Source organism: Aotus nancymaae, unplaced genomic scaffold (genome assembly GCF_030222135.1).
Source record: "Aotus nancymaae isolate 86718 unplaced genomic scaffold, 86718_ANA_hifiasm-v0.15.2.pri h1tg000010l, whole genome shotgun sequence".
Taxonomy (NCBI): Eukaryota; Metazoa; Chordata; class Mammalia; order Primates; family Aotidae; genus Aotus; species Aotus nancymaae.
The window spans coordinates 24,199,163-24,225,002 of NW_026988421.1; the positions used below are offsets into that span (position 1 = coordinate 24,199,163).

A 25,840-nucleotide genomic window follows, 5' to 3' on the forward strand; every position below is an offset into this window, starting at 1 on the left:
CTTTTTTAATTATTATTATTTTTTTTTATAACTGGAGACAAAATGTTACTATGTTGCCCAGGCTGGTGTTGAACTCCTGAGCTTAAGCTATCCCCACACCCTGGCCTCACCAAAGTGCTAAGATTACAGGCACGAGCCACTGCACTGGCTGCAAATATTCTTTAAATGGTTCTCTAACATTTATGAAAAACACATTTTTCCCCTTGCACTTTAGTATTAGGTTGGTGCAAAATTAATTGCAGGTAAACCAGCAATTAATTTTGCACGAATCTAATATTAGATCAAAAATTATACTGAAAATTTATGAGCAGGGCACATTAAACGTTAGGTTTAAGATAAGCAGTGAGGTTCATTTCTCAACCTGATACCACTTAGGTTTACAGGTATCATAATTGCATTTTATCAGGAATTTTGATTCCTGATGGCCAGTACCTTAGAGACTATGCTTGCTCTAAAGAAGACAGGTAATACTCCTTGAGTCATGGGAAAAAATATTGCCCGTTGACTCTTCCTCTGAGAAATTCTAGGCTCTTGACATCTTTATCCAGAATTCACTCATAGCAGCATTAAGAAAACATTGACCACAACCCTGCAAGATCTGAAATGAATTACCTTATCCTATCTTTCTTAGACTATCCAGATCTTCCAGTAGTTGAAACAGAACTGTTTCTTGTAAGATTTTAAAAACTGGTAGATTCATTCATTGTTGCTGGGGTTTTCTTTGGTTGTTGTTTGTTTGTGGACTTTTTCATTTTTTGTTGTTTTTACTGAAGTTTGCAATGAAACATGAATTCTCTACGATTTAATGGAAGCAGAGTGTCCAGCTTCACTCTCTCATAATAAAATACATGTAGACACAGCAAGTTGCCTACCAATAGTCTAAAAGAACCACTTTCGTTTGGGCAATCCACTCTCTTAAGCATGGACATATTTTTCACTAAGCCAGTCCCAGGAATCTCATCTTCTTCTTTCTGTGAATGGTTTGGGAATTGGTTTACAATGTAATTCTGGCCAAATGCAGGCAAGGGAAAACATCTCAGGGAAACTTCTAGAAAAGCTTTCCCTAAATATACTAAGAAATTGTCCTTCCTCTTTTGGAAATTTTTACATCTGAAAGTTATATCTAGAATTGTGGAAGCCTTTTTTTGTGACCACAAGGGTAAAGCCAACAAGCTGAAAATGACTAAGAGGAAGGACATCACATATATGTGATGGTTAATTTTGCATCAGTTGACTGGGCTAAGGGATGCCGGATGCCTGGATAGCTGCTATAATGTAATTTCTGGTGTTTGAGTGAGGACTTCTCCAGAAGAGATTAGCATTTGAATCAGTAGACTTCATAAAGATCTCTCCCACCAATCATCATCCAATCTTGAGGGCTTGATTAGAACAAAACCACAGAAAGGGCATGAATTAGCTTTCTCTCTGCCTTAGCTAAAAAATCCATCTTCTCAGCTGGGTGCAGTGGCTCACGCCTGTAATCTTAGTTAGGCAGATCACCTAAAGTCAGGAATTTGAGATTAGCCTGGCCAACATGGTGAAGCCACATCTCTACGAAAAATACAAAAATTAGCTGGGCATGGTGGTGCATGCCTGTAATCCCAGGTACTCAGGAGGCTGAGGCAGGAGAATCACTTGAACACAGGAGGCAGAGGTTGCAGTGAGCCAAGATCACTCCACTGCACTCCAGTCTGGGCAACAAACCAAGACTTCATCTCAAAAAACAAAAACAAAAACAAAAAAACAAACCTGTCTTCTCCTGCATTTAAACATTTTAGCTCCTGGTTTTCAGGCTTTTGGACTTGAACCTATACTCACACCATTGGCATCCCTGGCTCTCAGGTCTTCGAGTTTGGACTGGAACTACACCATGGGCTTTCCTGGGCCTCCAGCTTGCAGATGGCAGATCATGGGACCTCACAAGCTCCATAATCATGTGAGCTCACCCATTACAATAAACCTCTTTCTATTTATCTTTTAATACATCCTATTGGTTCTGTTTCTCTGGAGAGCCCTGACTAATATACAGTGGGTCCATGATGTTGTTGAGCTGATACAAGCTGATCACTTTGGAGCTACCCTACCTTGGGATTTTATGGAAGTTATTGGCCTTAATATTAAGGATCCTTTGAATTGGATTGTCTATCACTCAGCTGAAATGTACTAACTGATCATCTGCCTTTCCAGTCTCTTCAAGAAGACAACAGAATGTGCTTTAAAAAGTCAGTAGGATAGAATAGGAAGAAAATCTGAAGGTAAGGGCATTGGATCACTTTAACACTGATTCAGTGAATATTCTGCATTGTTGGAGAACTAAAAGCAGGGGAAAAGAAATCCTGTCACTTCTTGTTGACATGTATAAATTCTCAGATATGACTTGTAAATGTGAAAGTGCATAGAAAAACCTTCTGAAAGCTAAAGTGCAGTTGGATCCCTAAGCAGTATTATTTAAAGCACATTGCAGGCACTGAATTGAGCAGGATTTTGAATGTGGACTCTTGTCTCAAAGCAGAAGGGTCTCAGCAAATGGGGCCAAAGTAGAATGAGTATGCAAGACTAAAAGCAATAAGTAAAACTTCATAGATTTATGTGGTTTCAACCAATTCATTGAACTACTGTTTTGACCAGAAACAGTGATCTTAGCATAAGTTTCTACATGCTTAATTATGGTAAAAGGTAGTTTAGCACAGACATACACACATTATTAATCTTTCTGAAGGCAGATTTTACTAGAACAAGTAATAGAAATTAGAACTTGTCTCATAAAGATATGCCATTTTGATGCAAGCTAAATGATGCTTTGGTATTTGTCTTTAACCAGAAGACTGGTTAAAATATAATTACAAAGAAACTGGATTCATAATAAAATTCTAAGACTTCACTGAGGGGATCAAAGGGGTATGCATTCTTAGATACAATGTCAGTAGAGAATGTAGATGAAAAACACCTGCTTTTCCCAGATTTATGTTGAAAACTTCATAAAAACCTCAAAGTGTGTGTGTGTGCACGCACACACCCCCCCCCACACACCCACAACCAGATCTAGGACAAAGAAAAGACAAAACATTGTATGACATTGACATTAAATTGCAAGTTAAGAGAACTAAGAGCCAATCCTTGTATCAGTCTGAGGAATATCTTGGGGAAAACTTTACACTGCTTCCATATTCTGTTTTTTTTTTTTAATTTGACAGTCCTTATATTGAGGTTCAGAATTCAAACGATAATTGGTGTCTTTGCTTATAAAATTTTATTTAACCCCTCAGCAAGGGAGAGGAGGAGAGTCAAATTTGTGTGTGTGTGTGTGTGTGTGTGTGTGTGTGTGTGTTGGTACTTTGCTGCTGCACTTCAGGGAAAAGTGGAGCTTTTTTGGTTTAGGTTAAAGTATATCTTCAGCTTTGGTCAATGCATCTTACATCTGGGGAATGTGGCTATTGTATTGTACAGTACAGGTTTAGAAGGCATCTCAATTAGAATGCTTTTTATGAGGTCACTAAAGAAACTCAAGGTGGAGAAGAAATAAATATAGAGATGGGTTGATCCTAGGGCAAATTCCATGATATTAAAGATTCAGTTTCTTTCCACCATTTGGTTCGTCACTCCTCAGTAAGTTAGCTTTCTACTTGAGGCCACTCCGCAAAACAACCAGAATTCCACCGAACATGATCTGATTACCTTTGGATTAGATGCATTTTCATGTTTCTTTAAGTTTTAAGCTTTAAAATTCTGATTTACTCTACCCAAATATATTGTAGAGAATCATCCATATGTCTATAAATAGGGAATCTCCCAAAATACCTTCTGAAACAAACTACAACGATGCAGTTTTTAATTCTGCGAAGGAACGTATGTTTGATGGAAGTGAAAGGCTAAACATAAATTTAATAGCTCCTTAATGTTAGTGAGCAAAGAATTCACAAAAACTATAATGAAAAATAAAAGTCAATTTAATCCCTTTAAATTATTATAAAATAAATATTAAAGATGAACTTTAAGCTACCTGCTGATGATTGTAATTTGAAAATCTGATCTATATCAGCAAGCTTTGGATTTGTTTACCTACTACCACAATGGCCAGAGAAACCTTTACATTCTTTAGGAATAGTTCCCATACCAGATTTTTAAAGGAAACAGTTACAATTTGATGAACCCATCTATCATTGAAAGTCTGCAATGTAGATATTAGCATTCTTTGTCTCACGTGATAAGAATAATGCTGAATATTTACTTTTTAAAATAATTTTACTTAAAAAACAATTTACTACCTACTATTAGGATTTGGAATAGGCTTTAGTGAATTTTAATTCAAGGAAACAAATGTAAACAGCCTAGAAATACACCATTCATATTTGTCACAATGGCAAATTTTGACAATCAACAATAAACAGCTCAATTTTCACTGCTTATGAATAGGTTCTGTTCAGTGCCTCATGGTTCCAGTTAGTGTAGAAATGGCTCCAGAACAACTGCTGTAACAGGATTTTGGCTCACTGGGCTTCTGTCAAAACTTGCAACTAAAGATACTGCTCTGAATACAGGAAGCGAGGGAAAGCTTTAAGAGTGAAAATGATTTTAAAGCTCAAAATAGCTTACACTGACATTGACAGAAGTTGTTCTTTTTTGCCCACCTCCATTCCTAACTCAAGCTCATTCAGGGTCTTTTGTAAATAGAATGGACAGTTTGTAACTTCCAGCAGTGACATCATGATGATCAAGACTCACTTTTCACTGTTCTTTTACTGTGAAGGAGATGGGTGAAGGAGGCACCCATTAGAGGCAGGATGCCCAGTTCTGCTGCTAGTGTGATGCTGGGCAGGTTGAGTCTTGAAGCGAAAGGAGATTGGTGAAAATGCCTACTCATAGGGCCTTACAACGGTTAAGAGAGTTAATGCATACAAAGGAAGGGCCTGGCACATAGGAAATGCTCAATATCAATAAATGGCTATGTTCATTTAGTTTATTACTAAGAAGTCTCTCTGTTTGCTACATTCAGCTAACTCAGATTTTCATCTTTTTGATTTTTGCTTTGTATAGGTTGCATTCACTTCTTTAGAACTACTGCAACCATCAAGGCATAAGTCTTAAAAATGTTGATATTTCATTCAGTCTTAAGTGGGTAGGAGTCCACAAATGTACCATGGAGAGCTCCCCAACATTCTGTACCAAGGGATAAATACACCACTTTTAGAGGATGAGCAGAGCCAGCTTGCTGCGCCAGAGTTTTGACAGAAGTTCTTGGGGTAGTTATGAAGTCTGTGGGTATGAAGCCAGCATATTTTTTTGGTAGACTTTAATTTTTCATCTGGGTTATATTCATTCCCAAAGATGTTTTCAGTTCCTGAAAGCTCACTCAATTTACTTTAGACATATAGCCAGAAAGATTGTTAGAGCTCCTAATTCTCTTAAATTCCACGGATGTGAAATTCTTTTCAGATAATATCACTGACCTGGAGTAGGTACTAGGTGATTTGTTAACATGATAAAACTAATACACCACAAAAGACAGGTAGCCCTCTGAGGCCTGGGGTTTCTCACAAAACTTTATGGTCGTATCTCTCACCCTGGGCATAAATTCGATTATTTTACTGCTCTGGAAAGATAGAGAATTTGTAGGGCATTTAAGATATGGAAACTCAGTTTGGCCATCACAAGGTAAGATTTCTTTTTCTTCTTCTTCTTTTTTTTTCTTTTGGCATGGTAATATCTAAACAAATGCTTTTATATCCTTGCTTATGGTATTTTTCAGTCAAGGCTAAGTTTACATTTTAAAAAAGAAAAATCTAACATTACCTTTTTTTAAGTGAAAACTTAGAAATGGGGGTATTTAGAAATGGGGAATGTTGCTAGCATGAATTACCTGCTTTGTCACAAACTGCATGACTTCAGGTATAGCTCTTCTTTATTTTAAAAAAGCCTTAATAAAGTGACCTGAGATGAGTTTCTCAGTCACAGTCGCATGACATGTTATTAGATAATGAAACTCAAATTTTTAGGGAGGACTTTGTACTGAATAAGAAGTGGAAGAAACAACATAACCAGGCTCTAATCAAAGAAAAATAAAGACCTGTGATAGAGAGACAACTGGGGAGATGGAATAACTTAGGAACTTGCCCTCTTTTTAAATTATAACACTATAGCTGGGCATGGTGGCTCATACCTGTAAACCCAGCACTTTGGGAGACTGAGCTGGGTGGATTACCTGAGGTCAGGAGTTTGAAACCAGCCTGGTGAACATGGAGAAACCCCATCTCTACTAAAAATACAAAATTAGCCAGGTATGGTGGCATGCGCCTATAATCCCAGCTACTTGGGAGGCTAAAGCAGGAGAATTGCTTGAACCTGGGAGGTGGAGTTTGCAGTGAGCTGAAATTGTGCCACTGCATTCTAGCCTGGGCAACAAGAGCAAAACTATATCTCAAAATGAATAAATAAATAATATCACTATGTCTTGAAGAGTGATTAAAAAAAAAGCTGGGCAGTAATTTTGTTCCATTTTCATGTTATTGATTTTATTATAAGATCTACAGCACTTATTCTCACATTTTAGTGTTCCTAGGAGTCACTCTTGATGCCTATTAAGATGGCAAAATTCGATCCGGCGCGGTGGCTCAAGCCTGTAATCCCAGCACTTTGGGAGGCCGAGGCGGGTGGATCATGAGGTCAAGAGATCGAGACCATCCTGGTCTACATGGTGAAACCCTGTCTCTACTAAAAATACAAAAAATTAGCTGGGCATGGTGGTGCGTGCCTGTAATCCCAGCTACTCGGGAGGCTGAGGCAGGAGAATTGCCTGAACCCAGGAGGCGGAGGTTGCGGTGAGCCGAGATCGCGCCATTGCACTCCAGCCTGGGTAATGAGCGAAACTCCGTCTCAAAAAAAAAAAAAAAAAAAAAAAAAAAAGATGGCAAAATTCTTTTTTCCACCTCAGAACTAACAGTAAATGAGGAATCTGAATTTTCTGCACAATAAAGTTTTAGATTAGCTGCCATAAAGTATCCCCCCATTACTTCCTGTTGTCAAGTTTGCCTTTGATAAATCTGTAAGTGGAGTCAAGTCACCTTCTGTTTCCCTTGATGGACAACTAGTATTTTTTACTGTCTTGAAGGCAAAATCATTCTTAGATTTTCAGAGATGCTAGAATCAATAGGAACTTAAGTTCAGTCTAGTTTTTATAAAAAATTTATTTAGCAGTGATCTCCTACTACATACAGAACACCTGGTCCTCAGATCCACACATGGATCCTGCCCTCAAGATCCTTTTAACCAAGTAAAAGATGCAGAAAAGCTGATGGATACCTGAATCTAGTCAGTAAACTGGGAGAGGTGCTCAGAATAGATTCTGAGGAAGGGCACCCAGCCTAGCGTTAGGAGTGTGGGAGTGGGTCAGGAAGTTCATTCTGGAAAGAGAACACCAGAGATCAGTCTGAAATGATGACCAGGCTTTAGCCAGGATTTGGGCTATTCAAAGGATATGGAAGACATTTTGGGTGGGAGACCATTTCTGGCAATGCCATGTTAAAAGGACAGCATGATATTTATGGAGATCACACATATTATTAGGTGCTGGAGATGAGTCTGGAAAATGTAGCCAATTTTTGGATGTCATATTTAGGATCTGAGACTTTGTCCTAAAAATAACGGGAAGGTCAGCAAGAAACTTTTCATTAGACACACCCGTACCAATGATGACACACAATTGCCACAAAACAGTATTGAGTGGTGAAATGTTTTGCTCATCAGGTCAGTTTGCACTTAGAGAAAAAGGCATAACATAATTCTTCCTCCTGTTGTGGTAGATAAGAGCAAACGCCTTTTTGCAGCAATCACTCACAATCTTATCTCTCAAATAAATAGATAAGATTAATGTGTGGTGTTTATGTTAGCTGGAGATTTATGCAGTTGGTGTAGAGACATCATTGCTTGTACTGGTGATGCTGTGATAGAAACTATTCATTAGCACTGCCAAAGCCATGCTTTAAAGCAGTGGTCCTCAACCTTTTTGGCATCAGACACCGGTTTCATGGAAAACAATTTTTTCATGAACCAGGTTGAGGGTTTTGAGATGATTTGCACATGTTGCAATTATTGTGCACTTTGTTTCTATTATTATTACACTGTAATATATAATTAAATAATAATACAACTCACCATGATCTAAAATTAGTGGGACCCCCGAGCATGTTTTCCTGCAACTAGATGGTTCCATCTAGGGGTAATGGGAAGTGGTGATAGATCATCAGGCATTAGAATCTCAGAGGGAACATGCAACCTAGATGCCCCACGTGTACAGTTCACAATAGGGTTCATGCTCCTATGAGACTCTAATGGCACTGCTGATCTGACAGGAGGCAGAGCTCAGGTGGTAAGGCCAGCAGGGGATGGGGAGCAACTGTAAATAAAGATGATGCTTCACTCACTTGTCTGCCACTCACCTTCTGCTACGCAGCTCATTTCTTAACAAGCCATGGATGGGTACCAGTCTGTGGCCTGGGGTTTGGGGACTCCTGCGTTAAAGAAAACTATTTTACATAGAGACAATACGGCATGGTGGTTAGGGACTCAGGCTCAGGCTACTGATTCAAATATGAGCCTGTCATGTTCTATTTCTGTTACCTTTGGCAAATTATATAACTCTCTTAGCCTTAATATTTTTTTAAAAAGTCTGGGTGATAGTTTATGATAGTGAAGAGCAGTGAAGAAAATTAAATAAGGTAATACACTGTTATGGATTAAATTGTGTGCCTGAAAAAAGAGATACTGAAGCCCTAACAAACTGAAATCTCAGAATGTCACTGTGTTTGGAAATAGAGTCTTTATAGAAGTAATAAAATTGAAATCAGTTTATTAAGGCAGACTCTAATCCAATATAACTGGTGTTCTTACAAAAAGGAAAAATTTGGACACAGAGGCAGGTATACAGGGGGAGCATATGAACATGAAGGCAGTGATCAGGGTAATGTATTCATGAGCCAAAGGGTGCTACAGATTGCCAATAAACCCCTAAAAGCCAGAACAGAAAAATGGTAAAGTTGCTCCCAGCAGCTCTGGAAAGAACCCACATTGCCGACACATTGATCATAGACTTCTAGCCTCTAGAACTGTGAGACAATAAATTTGTGCTGTTTGGCCACCTAGTTCACAGTACTTTGTTACGGCATCTGTAGCAAACGAATACATTCACATAAACGCTATGGCACATAGCAAGTGGTCAACATTATCAGTCTTTCTTATTGCTGTTAATACTATGCTTTATCACATTTCCAGATTTCTACTCAGACTCTTCCTTGTCCAATCTGGCTCCTTTGACAAGAGCACATTGTTCTGTGTGTCATGGACAGGAAAATCAGAGGTATCATGCAGAATGAGATGCACAGATTTCTCACAGCTATGTGTATAGGGCAGGGCCATTCTGGAAGCATTGAAAGCAGTTATCAGCTAGTCGCAGGATGTGCTAGGATGGTGACATGACAGAGCAGAGTAAAAAGCAAAGGCTTTGGACATGAACAGCCTGGGCCTGACATCTTCAGAAAAAACAAACTGATCAACAAATGAAGCAAAACAACAAAACACAAATACAAACAACTTAATGGTTTGATTAGCGATGAAAAAGAAGTTGAACATATACTTTTAAGATGCTTATGTGGTTATGTATCTTATTTTTACATGAAGCAAAGATACCTATTTGTTATATAGTATTGACTGGAGCTAAAGACAGTTACAAGAAGAATATAAGGAAAAACAAGAGGAAAGAAAATGGGAGAAGGAGAGAAAAGAGGAGGAGGAGAAAGAAGTGTGTCTGTGGAAATCAGCCTTGTAGATTCAGGCAGTTTCTTCCATTGCAAATACAATACTTTGCATAATTTCTCAGGAAGGTGTGATTGAACCTTTACCAACACAATTTCATTTCAAGGAGGCACTTTTGCTTTGAGATTTGTGAGTCCATTCACTTTGAGCTTAGTGTAACTGGGCTCTGCCAGTGTACTTGTCCAATAAGCAAGGGAGAAAGAAAAGAAAATATCCAAAAGTATTTGTATGTGTTTGGGAGGCAGTGGGGAGAAGTGATAAAAAGAATAAAAAAAGAGAAGAGACAGAAAATAAGCAAAATAAGCAAATAAATCAAAGGATGGTCAGCATTATTGCCAAGTACACAGGTTCTAAAGGCTAGTTCTGTGACCCCAGGCACATGACCAATCTTTTTTAAGACCCTGCTCTCCCGTGTACAAAATGAAGTTAATAATAACACTTATCTCATTGAGCTAATTATGAAGATTAAAGTAGCTAATACACAAAAAACTTAGGTTGTTTCTATTGATGAATTATTACGGTTTTGGGTATCGATCAAGAGGAGAGGATTAAATAAATTGGGGTATATCTATTCTATGATGCCATTAAAGTGAATCTGGTAAGGCTTCATTTATCTGTAAGGCAAATGTTCAATATGAACAGTTAAGCATCAAAAAGAGTTATATAAGATAGGGCGTAATATCTACCCATTGCCTTGAAAATGATATATTTTCTCGTAGATTTCTAGATGTAGATTATTTCTGAAAGAATGACCAAGAAATTGGTTATAATGGTTCTTCTGTGGAAGTCATCTGGGAAACCAGAGTAAGAAAAGTCATATTTTATTATAGTCTTCTTTGTTGTATTTGAAATTTTATCATTTGCATGTATTATTTTTTCAATTAAAAATAAGCAAAAAATAAAAGTCTGAAGAGTAAAAATAGTTTCTGTTGTATAGTTTGAGAAGATTAAATGAGATAATATATAAAGGTTAGCATTGTGCCTGACAATTAAAAATCCCCACAATTATTATTACTATTATTAATAAAGCTATCGTTAACTTTCAGTGTAACTACTGAATGTTTTTTTTTTTTTTTTTTTTTTTTTTTTTTTTTTTTTGAGACGTAGTTTCGCTCTTGTTACCCAGGCTGGAGTGCAATGGCGCGATCTCAGCTCACCGCAACCTCCGCCTCCTGGGTTGAGGCAATTCTCCTGCCTCAGCCTCCTGAGTAGCTGGGATTACAGACACGCGCCACCGTGCCCAGCTAATTTTTTGTATTAGTAGAGATGGGGTTTCACCATGTTGACCAGATGGTCTCGATCTCTTGACCTCGTGATCCACCCGCCTCGGCCTCCTAAAGTGCTGGGATTACAGGCTTGAGCCACCGCGCCCGGCCGTATTTTTTTTTAAGAAAAGAATGTTTACAGAAGAACAAGGCATTTGGCTTGGATGATACAGGCCGAGTTGCTTGGCTGCCTCAATTTTGGGGTATGATTAATCACACTTTGCATGGTGTAGTTTACAGGCAAATGTTAGCTTACCTTCATGGCTTCCTAGTTGTTTAATGACATGGATTCATGCCAGAGCACCCATTTTCACATTATCAGTTTAGAAAAGTTTGGAGAAGGCCTCCTGAGACAATTCACTAACAAGGAGACTTCCTGACCCGAAGGTCTACAGATTGGCTCCGATGGGGAGCTATAATCCCATTTCATGCTAGGGTAAAGGTTTCAAATTAGGGAGGAAATCTCAGAAGAGGAAATACATGTTTTGAAGCTAACTGTGTATAAGTTAATTTTGGTTCTTCAAACCAGAGTGTCAGTAAAAAGGAAATTCCCTTAAGCCTTGGATTATTGCTGTTAAGCAATTTTCTAGAAAAACCAAGGACACTATGTATAGCTTGAAAGTGTTTAAATTGTGTGTACACCCTCCCCGCAACACACACACAAAATAGAAACAGAAAAACTAGCATCTTTCAAAGTCAGTCTTTACCTACGTAACTAACATAAGCTGTTCTCATTTTGATCCTTCACAGACATTCTTTGTGAATTTATTCAAGAAGCCACTGTGAACCAATCTATATCTCACTTATTTCAGCATATTGGTGCTTGAAATCTGTTTTGTTTTCTTCTGCTATACCTAGACCGATGAGAGATTACCTTGAACTGGTGATTTGTGGAAAAGCAACTAGACTGGAGCTTATTAGTGGCTAAGCTGGTGACTCTGAGGCCACCTGTTGGAAATGAGCTGAGAAAGTTGTCCTTTCATTGCAAACTTGCTCTCTCACAGCACAATCTAACACATGTAAAAGCAAACATAATAACCTCAACACTGAAGAAAATACATTTTTTGAGTGTATGTGCTGTGTATAGTTAAATGTACTGCTATATATATATGTATGTGTGCTTTGTATATAATATATATAAATGTATAGATACATTTATATATGCTATATATGTGTGTGTATGCTATATGTGCGTATGTTATATATGTGTATGTTATATATATATGTGTATATAGCACACACATATATAAACATATACACACACATACATATAGCAGTACATTTAATTATCCACAGCACATACATTCAAGGAAAACAAAGTATTTTCTTCAGTGTTGAAATTACACACACACACACACACACATACTATATATACACACATCCCCATATATATTGTGTGCGTGTGCACATGTGTGTGTGCGTGCACACACACACACACACACAGCTATGGTATCTATTTTACCTTGAAAGGAAAATTTCTATTCATCTTACTTGGCAAGACACCATGCTCCAAGAGTACAAATGGCCTTTGAAAGACTAATAATTCTGTTTCTTCCCCCATTTCTTAGGTTCTTTCATTACTCTATAGTTTTCAGGTTGGTTAATTGTATTTTTCAGTCTGCATATTGCATGGACAATAGTAAACCTATTTAGTGAAAAAAACATCTGTTAGTTGCTGTAGTTGGTAAAACACTAAAGACGTTAGTCACCTTAGAACCGACGCAGAAAAATAATAGGTTTAGCTGTTCTTTTCAATTGCTTTGGGAAATAGATGTGGTGGCAAGGTAAATATTAGGTTTCATTTTCTCAAAGTTCTACAGCTAGGTAATCTGAACTGTTTCCCAGATAAGTCTGTCTGTGTCCTTAGGTGTCAACTAAAATACAAAATTCTAATTTCTAAAATTGCAGTTTCAGGCTTACATGGTTCAATGCTCCTTTCAGAACCATATTTTCATGCATTTTTACATACATGTGTGTTTTCAACCAGCATCTATTGAGTACTTATCATATTCCAAGTCCTGGTTATGCTGGAAAAATATAAATGACAAATAATGCAAAATATGATTTGAAGAAGCTTTGGCTTAGGAAACAGACATGTAAATAGATAATTCTACCACGGTGTCTCAGTGTTAAATATAAGGTATTCTAATGATATTGAGGAAGAACACCTAATTTAGACTGGGCAGGGCTGCAATATAAGGGAAAGATTGCAGGAAAAGTTGATAACTGAACTGAATGTCAAAAGGTGAGTATATGCGGGCTAAATAGTTGTACAAATGTATTTTTCTGATGTTTCAAATGATCTCTCCTTACCGCATAAAAGAATGTGTGATGAGGCTGGGCCCAGTGGCTCATGCCTGTAATCCCAGCACTTTGGGCGGCCAAGGTGGGCGGATCACCTGAGGTCAGGAGTTTGAGATCAGCCTGACCAACATGGAGAAACCCCATCTCTACTGAAAATACAAAATTAGCTGGGTGTGGTGGCACATGCTTGTAATCTCAGCTACTCGGGAGGCTGAGGGAAGAGAATTACTTAAACCCAGGAAGCGGAGGTTGCTGTGAGCTGAGATTGTGCCATTGCACTCCAGTCTGGGCAACAAGAGCAAAAAACTCTGTCTCAAAAAAAAAAAAAAAAGGATGTGTTGAAATTAAAGTTAATTGAAAAACTCATAAAAGCAGACAAATATATTTTTGTAATGAAAATAATGAATCCAGAGTACTTGGCAGTTATGAGTCTAGTGTAATGGCACTCTGAGTGGAAAGGGAATGTGATGAAGGTGGTATCATCTTCCCCTTGGGCAGAAGGATCAACTTTTAGTGACCTCAATAATCACTAAGAATGCTTTTGAAAAATAACAATTTCTGGGTTGTCTCCATGACTTCTGATTCAGTATGTCTGGAGGGAGGCCTAGGAATATGAATTGGTAACATGCCACCCAGGTAGGTACAGGGATTTTTGCTCTTTGAGTTTTATTTCAATCATCACGCCCTGCTCTTTTCCATCCTATTACTAGCACATCCACAAGAGGCTGGTGTTTTAAAAAAGGTTTTTTTGTTTTTTTTTTTTTTTTTTATAATGCTAAGTAACAATAGAAACAATATAAAATAAGGAAGTCATACAATTAGTTCAGCTTATAGTATCAAGTTCTGGCTACTATTGTAAATGCAACGTAGGCTTTGAACTGAGAACATCTTCATAGGGCCATTCTTGGATTATTTTCCCTGCCAACAAAGGATTCCCCAGTGAGACTGCTCCACTTCGCCTTCTGCCACCTACAAGTTTGTCAGTTGTTCAGTTTATTTCTAACTCATTTCAGCATAAACATCTAAATTTAACTCTACTGCCTACTTGACATTCTTCAGCTCCCTTTGGGTTTCCTACTCCAAGGGGCATTCTTATCCTTAGCTGATTTTAAAGGATATATTAATATCTCAAATCAGCTGACACTCTATTTACTCTACATAGAAAGGGACCTTTGTTGAATCCTCTAATGTTAGCACTACAGGTTAGAGATACCTTCTCCATAAAATAATAATACCTATGACAAAGCGCTTGCACACATACCATCCCAGGCTTATCCATGATGCTCCATAGATATTTGTTGAAAACTAGATAAAGAAATTCAGTAATTGTGAGTCATTCAAAGACATTCTTGTCTCAGGATACTAGGAAGAGGAAAGCGGTATCTCATTCCAGATCTTGTATTTGACATTAGCAAAAGTGACTAATGTCAAAATAGCAAAAGTGACTAATGTCAAAAATAGCCAAGGTGCTATTTGAAATATTCATTGAAATAGCATGTAACCATCATCTCCTGTCTTTCTCAAGTTGTTAGCTGATCTCTCACGATCCCTTCAGAGATGGTCTATTAACCAAGGATTATTGGACAATAATAACTAGGCTCCTTGCTTTTTCCCCAACAACTCAAAACTGTTAAAGTGAAATTATGACATAAATGATTTGAAACTATTTATTTGACAAACATTTTAGACATTCTTTCATGAGCTTTAGAGGTAGAAGAGCAAAATATTATTATCCACTAAGAGCTTGTAAGTAGACAAATTTTACATAATATAGTAAGCTATATAAATAGCAGCTATATAGAAACTAGTAAACCTTTGGAATATGTCTCCAGTACTGAACAGGGACCTTTCTTCAAAGTGAGGGGGCCTGGAGAAATAATTTAATGACGTTAGGAGATCTGATTTGGAAATACAGTTGTTAAATGAAAGTATGTATTATGCTAGAAAGTCCCAAAATGCCCAAACAAATGCAGAGACCGAACAGGGAGATTTGTAATTTATAATTTAAATTTGGTTTCAAAATCTTCAAGACTAAACCAATTTTTAGTTTTGAAAATTTTGAAATTTGATTTTGATGTGTGCAATGCAATAGGACAAAGCCTACAACAGGGCCAAGCGTGGCCTTGTCTCCATTTCTCCTTTTGATGTCTTTGAGAGAAAGATGAAATGCTGACGAGCCAACACAGGAATTAACATTTAAAAATTGGTCTGTACCAGCTCACAACATTGGTAACAACAACAGTAATTATCATTGTTATTTTAGAAAGTCATTAGTCTCAAAGTGGGTGTGGAAAGTCAAACTGGAAAATAAACTTCCTCTGTTTGATTGACATGTTGGGAGCAATTCTTTACCCTAATCATTACTGAGATTTGCAGAAACAATCTCCCTCTGAAAAATCACAAGCAAGTTCCAATAAGGGAAGAGTTCTGTTTGAATAAAATGAAATAAAGGAAAAATCAAATCTAATTCAAAGTACTTAGCTATTAAAAAATTATTCTTTCTGGCTCCATAGGCACATGAAATACATATTTAAAAGTTAATTGAAAAAGAAGGAAAACAAATCCCAAGTATACCTTTTTAACCATCTAAAAATTTTAATGTATTCTCCAACATAATTCAATGTTATTTATTGTGGATATCATTGGACAGACACTGCAAATGGTACTAGGCTTATAAGGATCAATAAGACAGATATTATTCCTGCTCTCCTGCAGTTTCTTCCTTTTTTTCTTTCTTTTTTCTTTTTTGTCAGATGGAGACTCGCTTGGTTACCCAGGCAGTAGATCAGTGGTATGATCTTGGCTCACTGCAAGCTCTGCCTCTGTGTTCAAGTGATTTTTCTGCCTCAGCCCTCTGAGAGGCTGGGGTTACAGGCATACACCACCACGCCTGGCTAATTTTTGTATTTTTAGTATGGAAGACGTTTCACCATATTGGCCAGGCTGGTCTCAAACTCCTGAGTTTAAGTGATCTACCCGCTTTGTCCTCCCAAAGTGCTGGGATTACAGGCATGGGCCACCACCCCCACCTAATTCTTGCTCTCTTGAAATGTATTCTATTGTCCTCAGATCTCTTCACAGCTCTACTTCTAATTACACCCTAGTTGATCTCATCAATCTCATAGCTTCATATCAAGTATATCCATAATTTTCTTGATCTCATTCTAGATAAAAATCAAAGCCTGAAAAATGACTCCCCAGTTATCTTAGTCAGGACTTATCCCTTGAATTTCATAACCATCTAACTCCCTAATTGATATTTTCACTGGGATTATTTTGCACCTCCAGCTAACTGTCCCAAAGAGAACTCTTATTCTCCTCTCACCTTCCACATCTCTGAGAATCTATTCATTCTCTACCCTTCTCTATCTCACAAAATGCTAACTTGATTCTTCTAGTCAATCTGGCAGGAAAGTCTTGCAGCCACCTTATATTCTCTCTTTTTATCCCTGTCCCTTCCTCTCCCAACTGTCTCCTGCACTTTGGTGTATTAATATACAATCTATACCAAATTTTCTCAATGGGCAACCATGAAACGTATCTCAAATTCCATGACTCCTAAATATTTTTCCTAATGTTACCCTACCTAAGCTACTATAGCCAGGGCAGGGAGCCAGAATGGGGGAAGGGGCCCTGGAGGCATGGTGAGCTTACTGTTCAAATAAATATCGTGGATCCAAAGAGTTTTGCAGCAAAAGCAATATATTAAGCAGAGGGAGGGAAGAGGGAAGAGGGAAGAGGGAAGAGGGAGAGGGATAGGGAGGGAGAGGGAGGGAGAGGGAGGGAGAGGGAGGGAGAGGGAGGGAGAGGGAGGGAGAGGGAGAGGGAGACCAACTGGTCTCTTAGCTTCCAACACTTTTCCATAGAGCAGCAAGAAGGACCTTTGAAAAAAATGTTAGCTATTGATACTCCTACTTAAAACCTTCCAGTGATTTTCCATCCCATTCTAGATTTAAAAAAATAAAAAATTACACCACAATAATGAACTCCAAGGCTCAAAATAGTTTGCACCTATCAGTCCCCTAAGCCCCAACTCTATTATTTCCTACGTTTCTATCTAGCTCCTTTCATTTCAAGCGCATTTTCTCCCCTAGATTTTGCATGTGGTCTTTGCTTTGCTTGGTATATTTTCTTCATATACCTGCATGACTTTTTTGTTTTATTTAACAGTCTTTTTAAATTTCACTTTATCAGAGTGGCCTTCCCTGACCAAGCCATCTAGAATAATACATTCACCCTCTTTAGTCTGTCTTTAAATCTCTCTTCTTAGTATTTCTCATACTTCTAATTATCTGTCATTATAGTTGATTCTTATTATTTGAGGATTCAATATTTGTGAATTTTCTTACTTGCTAAAATTTACTTGTAACCCCAAAGTCAATAATCATGGCACTTTCATAATCATTCACAGACAAGGGAAGTGGTGAAAAATTTGAGTGGGCTAAGGTGTACATTTTCAGCCGAGATCTAACAAGGAGACATTCCGCCTTCACTTTTCAGCTCCCATGCTGCAAACAAATGTCCTTTTCCCAGTCTATTTAGTGCCCCATTTTTATCATCTTTGTGCTTTTTCTTGGTGATTTTGCTTTTAAAAAGGGCCTCCAAACATGGTGCTAAAGTACTGTCTAGTGTTTCTAAGTGCAAAAAGGCTGTGGCATGCCTTACAGAGAAAATATGCTTGTTAGACAAGCTTCAGCAGGCGTGAGTTAAAGTGCTATTAGCCAGGAATTCAACGTTAATAAATCAACAATATATATTAAATAACATGCCTTTAAACAGAAACGCACTTTAAAATAAAGTTATATATTGAGTGCTGGATGAAAATTTTGTGACCAGTGTAAGGGTTATTGCCGAGTTTAAAATGAGGAAACTGAGACCAGCACAAGAAGATCCAATGCAAATTTATTCCACTCCCGGGCGTTTCTGTGGTCTGACAGGAGGGGCCAGAGAAGTCGCGCGGACTCCTCTCACATGGGGGGTTTTATAGGGAGTGGGCGTTCCAATTGGCTGTGGGAGAGCAGGACATGGGTGGGGCAAGCTGCCATTGGCAGGTAAGCAGGATGCACAATGCTACTGGACAGATTTACAAGGCTTCTTTTGCATTTTGGCAGGGTTTTCCAACGGCTGGCTAGGTGCTGAGTGCAAAGCCTAGTGCCGAGTGCAGAAGTGGGCATGGGGTGATGATGTAATTTCTAGGCTAGGAGAGGGATAGGTGTGGCCAAGTTCCCGGGGTGGGGGGGCGTGGGGGGGGCCATGTCCGAGCTCCCAGCGAGGCAACTAGCCTTACAACCAGAGGCTTACAGGAACGTCATGTATATTTCCCTTTGGAGTGTTGATTTAGTTTTCACTAATTCTGTGTTTGGGATGACTTTACAGAACATGACTACCACAAATAATAGGAACTGATTACAGCTGGTTTTTCTATTTCTTTATTTCCCTCTGAATTTACTGATATAATGAAAGGAAGAAAGAAAGAAATTCTCATTGTAAGAGAAATACAGCAAGTTAGTATTTTGAGAAAAATTCTGTACGCTGGTAAACAAACCAATTAAAAATACAAATTATGAAACCCACTCTGAAGTTGATGTATAAGTTAATGAGGTAGAACAATCAGTCGACAGGGCTGGTGTCATTTGAGTTGAGCCCTAAAGGGAGAAGAATAAGCCATACCTGAGCAGCAATAAGGAAACAACATTCCAGCAGAGAGAATAAGAAGTGAAGACTTGGCCATGTGCGGTGGCTCATACCTATAATCCCAGCTCTTTGGGAGGCTGAGGGAGGTGGATCACCTGAGGTCAGGAGTTCAAGATCAGCCTGGCCAACCTGATGAAAACTTGTCTCTACTAAAAACAATAGACAAATTAGCTGGGTGCTGTGGCACATGCCTGTAATCCTAGCTAATTGGGAGTCAGAGGCAGGAGAATCGCTTGAACTCAGGAAGCAGAGGTTGCAGTGATGTAGTGAGCTGAAATTGCACCACTATACTCCAGCACTCCAGCCTGGGTGACAGAGCAAGATTTTATTGAAGAAGGAGGAGAAGGAGAAAAGAAGAAAAAAGAAGGAGGAGGAGAAGTGAGACTCACAGCAAGAGGGTTGGCAGCAGAGATTGAATGATCAAATGAAGCCAATGTGAGGAATGGGAAGAATGGTGATGAAAAGGTGAAAGACGTAGTGGAAGAAGTGGGAGGGATGCTGGATCAGGAAACATTTTGTATTTTGGATATTCTAAGAGAACTTGGAATCTATTGAAATATTTTAAGCAATATGAATTGATAAATGTGATTTATACTCCAAGGAAAAGAAAGATAAAGAGGAAAATGATTGGTCAACTAATGGGCCCAGCTTTTAGTTCCCAAATATTCTGTCATTGCCAAATAATGATCTACTCTGGGTGGCACCTTAGCTGGTCCAGGTACTACACAGGCTGCTATGGGGCCTCTAGTTTGATTTCTTAAAACTAAACTTGAAGAAGCTTTATTGGAGTTTCAGATGTATAATGGGTAGCTTTGACCAAAGAACTCTTCTCCATTTGGAAAGGACCTCTTCTTTAAACAAATGTGTAGATTTGGAAAAAGACACACAGAAACAAATGGGGGAGACAGAAACACTTTGGTAATCAGAGTGATCTGTCAAAGGAACCCTGTTGCAAGGTGGCTCACGCCTGTTATCCTGACATTTTGGGAGGCTGAGCGGGTGAATTATGTGAGGTCAGGATTTCAAGACCAGCCTGGCCAACTTGGCGAAACCCCATCTCTCCTAAAAATGCAAAAATTAGCTGGATATGGTGGTGCATGCCTGTAATTCCAGCTACTCAGGAGGCTGAGGCAGGAGAATGGCTTGCACCCAGGAGGCAGAGGTTGCAGTGAGCCAAGATTGTGTCACTGCATGCCAGCCTTGGCAAGAGAGCAAGACTCCATCTCTGAAAAAAAAAAGGAAAACCAAAAAAGGAATCCTGCTGATCTGGAAATCAGGGAGTAGCAAATATTGCAAACAAACTCACTTGATTTTATTAGATATGTTTTAAAAGTCTTGTATCATGCTCAGCACTTCAAATGTGCTGAGTAAATTGGTGATTATTATTATGAATTATTATAAAGGGTTCAGAGGTCAGTGGTTTTGATAGTGTATATGTAAGAAAAACTGCTTCTGTATTTTTTCAGATGCTCATATAAAGAGAAATATTTCTATTTAGGAGTAAATGAGTTTGAAATTTGTTTGGTTACCTGGTTGTTGTTACTACTGGTATAACCTATAGACCAGAATCTCAAAGATTTCATTGCCTATTTCATTGCTGATAGAAAAGTCAGTGTTTTTTGTTTTATGATTTTTCCCAGACAGCTGACTAGAGATATTGGATGCCAGTTTGTCTTAGGAAAAAGATCCACGTCATGGGTGAATGATCATGATCTAAATGGAAAGCTGAGGGGAGAGAGCCAGGACCTGGTAGAAAATTCCTGGAAAGAAGCTGGGGCACAGGACAGTAAAGCAGTAAGAACCTAGCAACGACTGACCCCAAAGGAACTCAGAGACCCATGGAAAGGGTAGGTGAGGATGCTTCTTTGTTCACCTCACCCTATAACAACCTGCTGTCTGCCAAATTGTCAGGGAGCCCGTCTGCCCTTGTGACCTTATGCATTGCTGTCAATGGCAATTTGGGAACTTCATGGGGACAAGCACCAGGTGGCCAGGTTGTGCTGGTGTGCCCACACTCCTCTCAGGCCTAAAGTGAGATGGCAGGTGACGGACTGGTTGTGTACTTGCAATGGGTCATCCCCTGCCTGGGGAACCTCGGGGCTTGTGTTGCCACATTGCCAGAGCCCCTATGAACATACCTCAGAACCCGTTCTGACTTTGGTAGATCCCTGAGGAACTGTGGGATCCCTGGAGATCTAGTCCTTAACATAAGCTGCCCCCGGAGGAGGGAGGAGTACAGCCTACCAAAGCCCCACTTGGGACAAAGGAAACATGAGCAATTGCTGAAGGTGATGGCCCCAGTGGACAGGAAGGGTCACGACATGAAGTACGGAGTCCTCTTCCTTCTGTCTATTGTCGTGGATGCAGCAGAGGCTTTCCCTGCTGGGGGCTGACAGGTGTACACTCGGAGACAGCCTTTGTAGTGCTTTACACTGTGGCTGAACCCCATTGAAAGTGAGCCTGCACCACCCCAGTTTGCACAATGAGCAAGTCCCATTTCCCCCTCCCTACTCAGAGCTGCAGTGTACCAGCAATAGAAGGCACACAAGCTGCAGAGCTGTCTGCACTGGACTTGGGGAAGAGATCTTGCTCCAAGGCCATTTCAATGGTAGCCACTAGAGGGGCATTTCCACAGACCTTAGTCAAACTGCGGCTGAGAGCCAAGGGTCTATGTCCATATGAACTGAAGGTCATGGGCCCTGAGACAGGGGCATGAGAGAGTGCAGATCATGTTCCTACCTGTCCAGGATGAGGAGTGAGCCCTGAGACAGGGGAATGATAGAAAGCAGATAATGGTCCTACCTGTCCAGGATGAGGAGCTGGTGCAGCCCTACCCTCAAGACCTTAGCATGTCTCAATGTGAACTACCCCTACAATCTTCCATTAGGGCAGGTGCCCTCCACACATCTTTGGGCTCACTGAGGGCAAATCACTTCTTACTCTTAAGTGCCACCTACTGGACTGAAGATGGAACTGTATTATTAAATAAAAAACGTTTGATCAGAAGAGCAGTGCTAGTGTATGAGAAAAGCTTTCTGGGCCCTTTGCACTTTCAACCCTACAGAAGATAGTGTGTCTTTTCATGTACCCAATACATCACTACAACAAGCAACATTTGAGAAAGCCACTGCACAAAAGCTATCTATAATTGAGGAACCCATACAGAAACTTGATACCCAGAAACTACCTATAAATGCAGACAAAGAATCATACACAACACACCACATAAAAAATAAACTGTCATCTAAATGATAGAAAATTCAAAATTAAGGGATAGCTCCTTCAGATGAAAAGGAATCAGTGTAAGAACACTGGCAGTTAAAATAAAAAATGGCAGAATGCTTTGATACCTCTGGAGAATTGCACTAGTTTCTAGCAATGGATCCTAACCAAAATGGAAATTCTGAAATGACAGATAATTTAAAATATGAATTGCAAGGAAGTTCAGTGAGATACAAGATTAAAACCAAAACACAGAAACCAGAAAAACAATGCAGGATATTAAAGATAAGACAGTCATATTAAAAACAAACAAACAGAAATTCTAGAAATAAAAAACTCACTAAAGAAATTTCAAAATACAGTTCAATGTTTTAAAAATAGACTAGACAAAGCAGAATAAATAATTTCAGAGCTTAAAGATCGATCTTTCAAATTAGCCTAGTCAGGTAAAAATAAAGGAAAATGAATTTAAAAATTGAACAAAACCTTTAAGAAATATAGGATTATCTAAAGTAATCAAACCCATGACATAGACATTCCTGAGAAAAGAGAAAAGAAAATAAGCAATTTGGAAAATATATATGAGGCAATAATTCAGGAAAATTTCCCTGATCTTGCAGAGAGGTAGATATCTAGATACAAGAAATTCAGAGGACACCCGCAGAATGTTTTCTTGATACTATAGAAGAGGACAAACAAGACATATATCCATAAGACTATCCAAAACTAATGCTATAGAAAAAAATTATAAGGGAAGCTAGACAGAAATGTCAAATCACCTATAAAGGAAGTCCCATCAGTCTAACAGCTGACTTTTGAGTAGAAACCTTGTAAGCCAGAAGAGACTGCACAAGTATTTTTAGACTTCTTAAAGAAAAAAAAAATCTAGCCAAGATTTTTTTAAAAAATGTTTTACGAACTAAGCTTTATAACTAAAAGAGAAATAAAATCTTACCTGACAATCAAATGCTAAGGAAATTTGTCACCACTAGACTGGACCTACAAGAAATGCTCAAAAGAGTTCTAAACATTAAAATGAAAGGAAGATACTCAATACTATTAAAGTACGTGTAAGTACCAAGTTCACAGATTCTATAAAGCAATTACACAATTAAGACTACAAAGCAACTAAGTAACAACTATTACAGAAACAAAACCACACATATTAATATCGACCTTGAACATAAATGGTCTAAATGTTCTACTTAATATACATAAATAGGCAAATTGGATAAAAATATAAAAACAAGACCTAACAATCTGCTGCCTACAAGAGAACCACCTAATGTATAAAGCAGGATTGTACAATCTTTTGGTTTCACTGGGCTACACTGGAAGAAGAAGAATTGTTTTGGGCCACACATAAAATACACTAACACTGATAATAGCTGATGAGCTTAAAATGTGCAAAAAAACCTCTACTGTTTTTGAAAGGTTTACAAAATTGTATTGGCCACATTCAAAGCTGTCTTGGACTGCATGTGGACTGCAGGCTGCAAGTAGGACAAACTTGGTGTAAAGGCACCCATCGGCTCATAGTAAAGCGATGGAAAAGATATATCCTGAAAACTGAAAACAAAAAAGAGCAGAGCAAGGGTAGCCATTTTTATATCAGACAAAACAGTATTTAAACCAACAACAATAAAGAGTATTATATACTGACAAAAGTTTTAATCCAACAAAAGCTTTAGCCGTCTTAAATATATATGCATTCAGATTTATTTAAAAAATGCTACCAGACATAAGCAAACGGATGAACAGACATACAATGATATAAGGGGACTTTTAACACCTTCCTGGAAGCACTAGACAGATTATTAGGCAGAAAACAAACAAACTCTAGATTTAAACTGGGCTTTTTACCAAGTAAGTTTAATAAACATCTACAAAACATTCAATACAACCACATGAATATACATTTTTCTCATCTGCAAATAGAACATTCTCTAAAATTGATCATATGCCCTGCCATAAAGCAAGTCTCAATAAATTCAAAACAATCAAAATCATATCAAGTGTCTTCTCAGACCACAGTGGAATAAAGTTAGAAATCAATACCAAGAGGAAATTTCAAAACCACACACTTACTGGAAACTAAACAACTTACTCATGAATGACTTTTGAGCAAATGACATGACAGAAATTAAAAAAAAAAAAGAAAAAAAAGGGAAAGAAATAGAAATAGAAATGCAACATGCCAAAGCTTCAGGGAAAGAACAAAAGCAGGGTTAATAGGAAAGTTTACAATTTTAAGTACCTACATCAAAAAGAAAGATCTCAAATTAACAACTTAATGTCACATTTCAAGGAGCTAGAAACCAATAGCAAACAAAATTTAAGCTAGACAAAGAAAAGAAATAAGAAAGGTCAGGGCAGAACTAAATGGAATTAAGACAAAAAAAAATTATACAAAGGTTCAATGAAACAAAAAGTTGGTTTTTATAAGAATAAACAAAATTGATAGTCTACTAGCTACGTTAACCAAGAAAATAAGAGAGGAGATTCAAATAAGTAGAATCAGAAATGACGAAGGGAACATTACCCCAGAAGTACAAAGGGTCATCACAGACTGCCATGAACATCTCTAGCACACAAACTAAAAAACCTACAGGAAATGGATAAATTCCTGGAGACTTAGAATCTCTTATGATTGAACCAGGAAGAAATAGAAATCTTAATCAGACCAATCACTAGTAATAAAATTGAATGAGTAATAAAAAATCTGTCGGGAAAAAAAAGCAGCCCGGGACCAGATAGATTCACAGTCAAATTGTACCAGATAAACAAAGAAGAGCTGGAATCTATCTTACTGAAACTATTTCAAAAAATCAAGAAGGATGGATTTCTCCCTAACTCATTTTATAAAACCAGTATCATCACGATATTAAAATCTGTCAAGGACACAAGAAAAAAAGCAAACTACTGGACAATATTCCAAATCAATATAGATGTAAAAATCTTCAAAATACTAGCAAACCAAATCCAACAGCACATCAAAGAGATAATCAATCATGATCAAGTGGTTTTATTTCAGGGATGCTAGGATCATTCAACATCTGCAAATCATAAGAGCGATTTAGCAAAGAAGCATAATTAAAAACAGAAACCATTTTATTATCTCGATAGATGCAGAAAAAGCATTCAATAAAATTCAACATTCCTTTATGATAAAATTTTTCAACAAACTCGGCATGGAAGGGACATATCACAAAATAGAAGCCACATATGACAAACCAACAGCCAAGATTATGCTGAATAGGGAAAAGTTGAAGGCATTCCCCCTAAGAACTGGAACAAGACAAAGATATATCCTCTCATCACTTCTATTCAACATAGTACTGGAGTCCTAGCCAGTGCACTCAGTCAAGGGAAAGAAATAAAAACCACCCAAATAGGAAAAGAGAAGTCAAATTATCTCTGTTCATTGATGACATGATCTTATACTTGAACTCCCTAAAGATTCTTACAGAAGTCTCATAGACTTGATAAATGGCTTCTATAAGGTTTAAGGATACAAAATTAACATATAAAACTCAGTCACATGCCTATGC

General features: G+C 38.2%; 1 pseudogene; it reads left to right on the forward strand.

Annotated features, from left to right (window-relative positions):
- The first annotated feature begins 2,201 nt into the window (after window positions 1-2,201).
- The window catches only part of LOC105715793 (large ribosomal subunit protein uL30-like), a 57,225-nt pseudogene continuing 33,586 nt past the window's right edge, over window positions 2,202-25,840 (forward strand).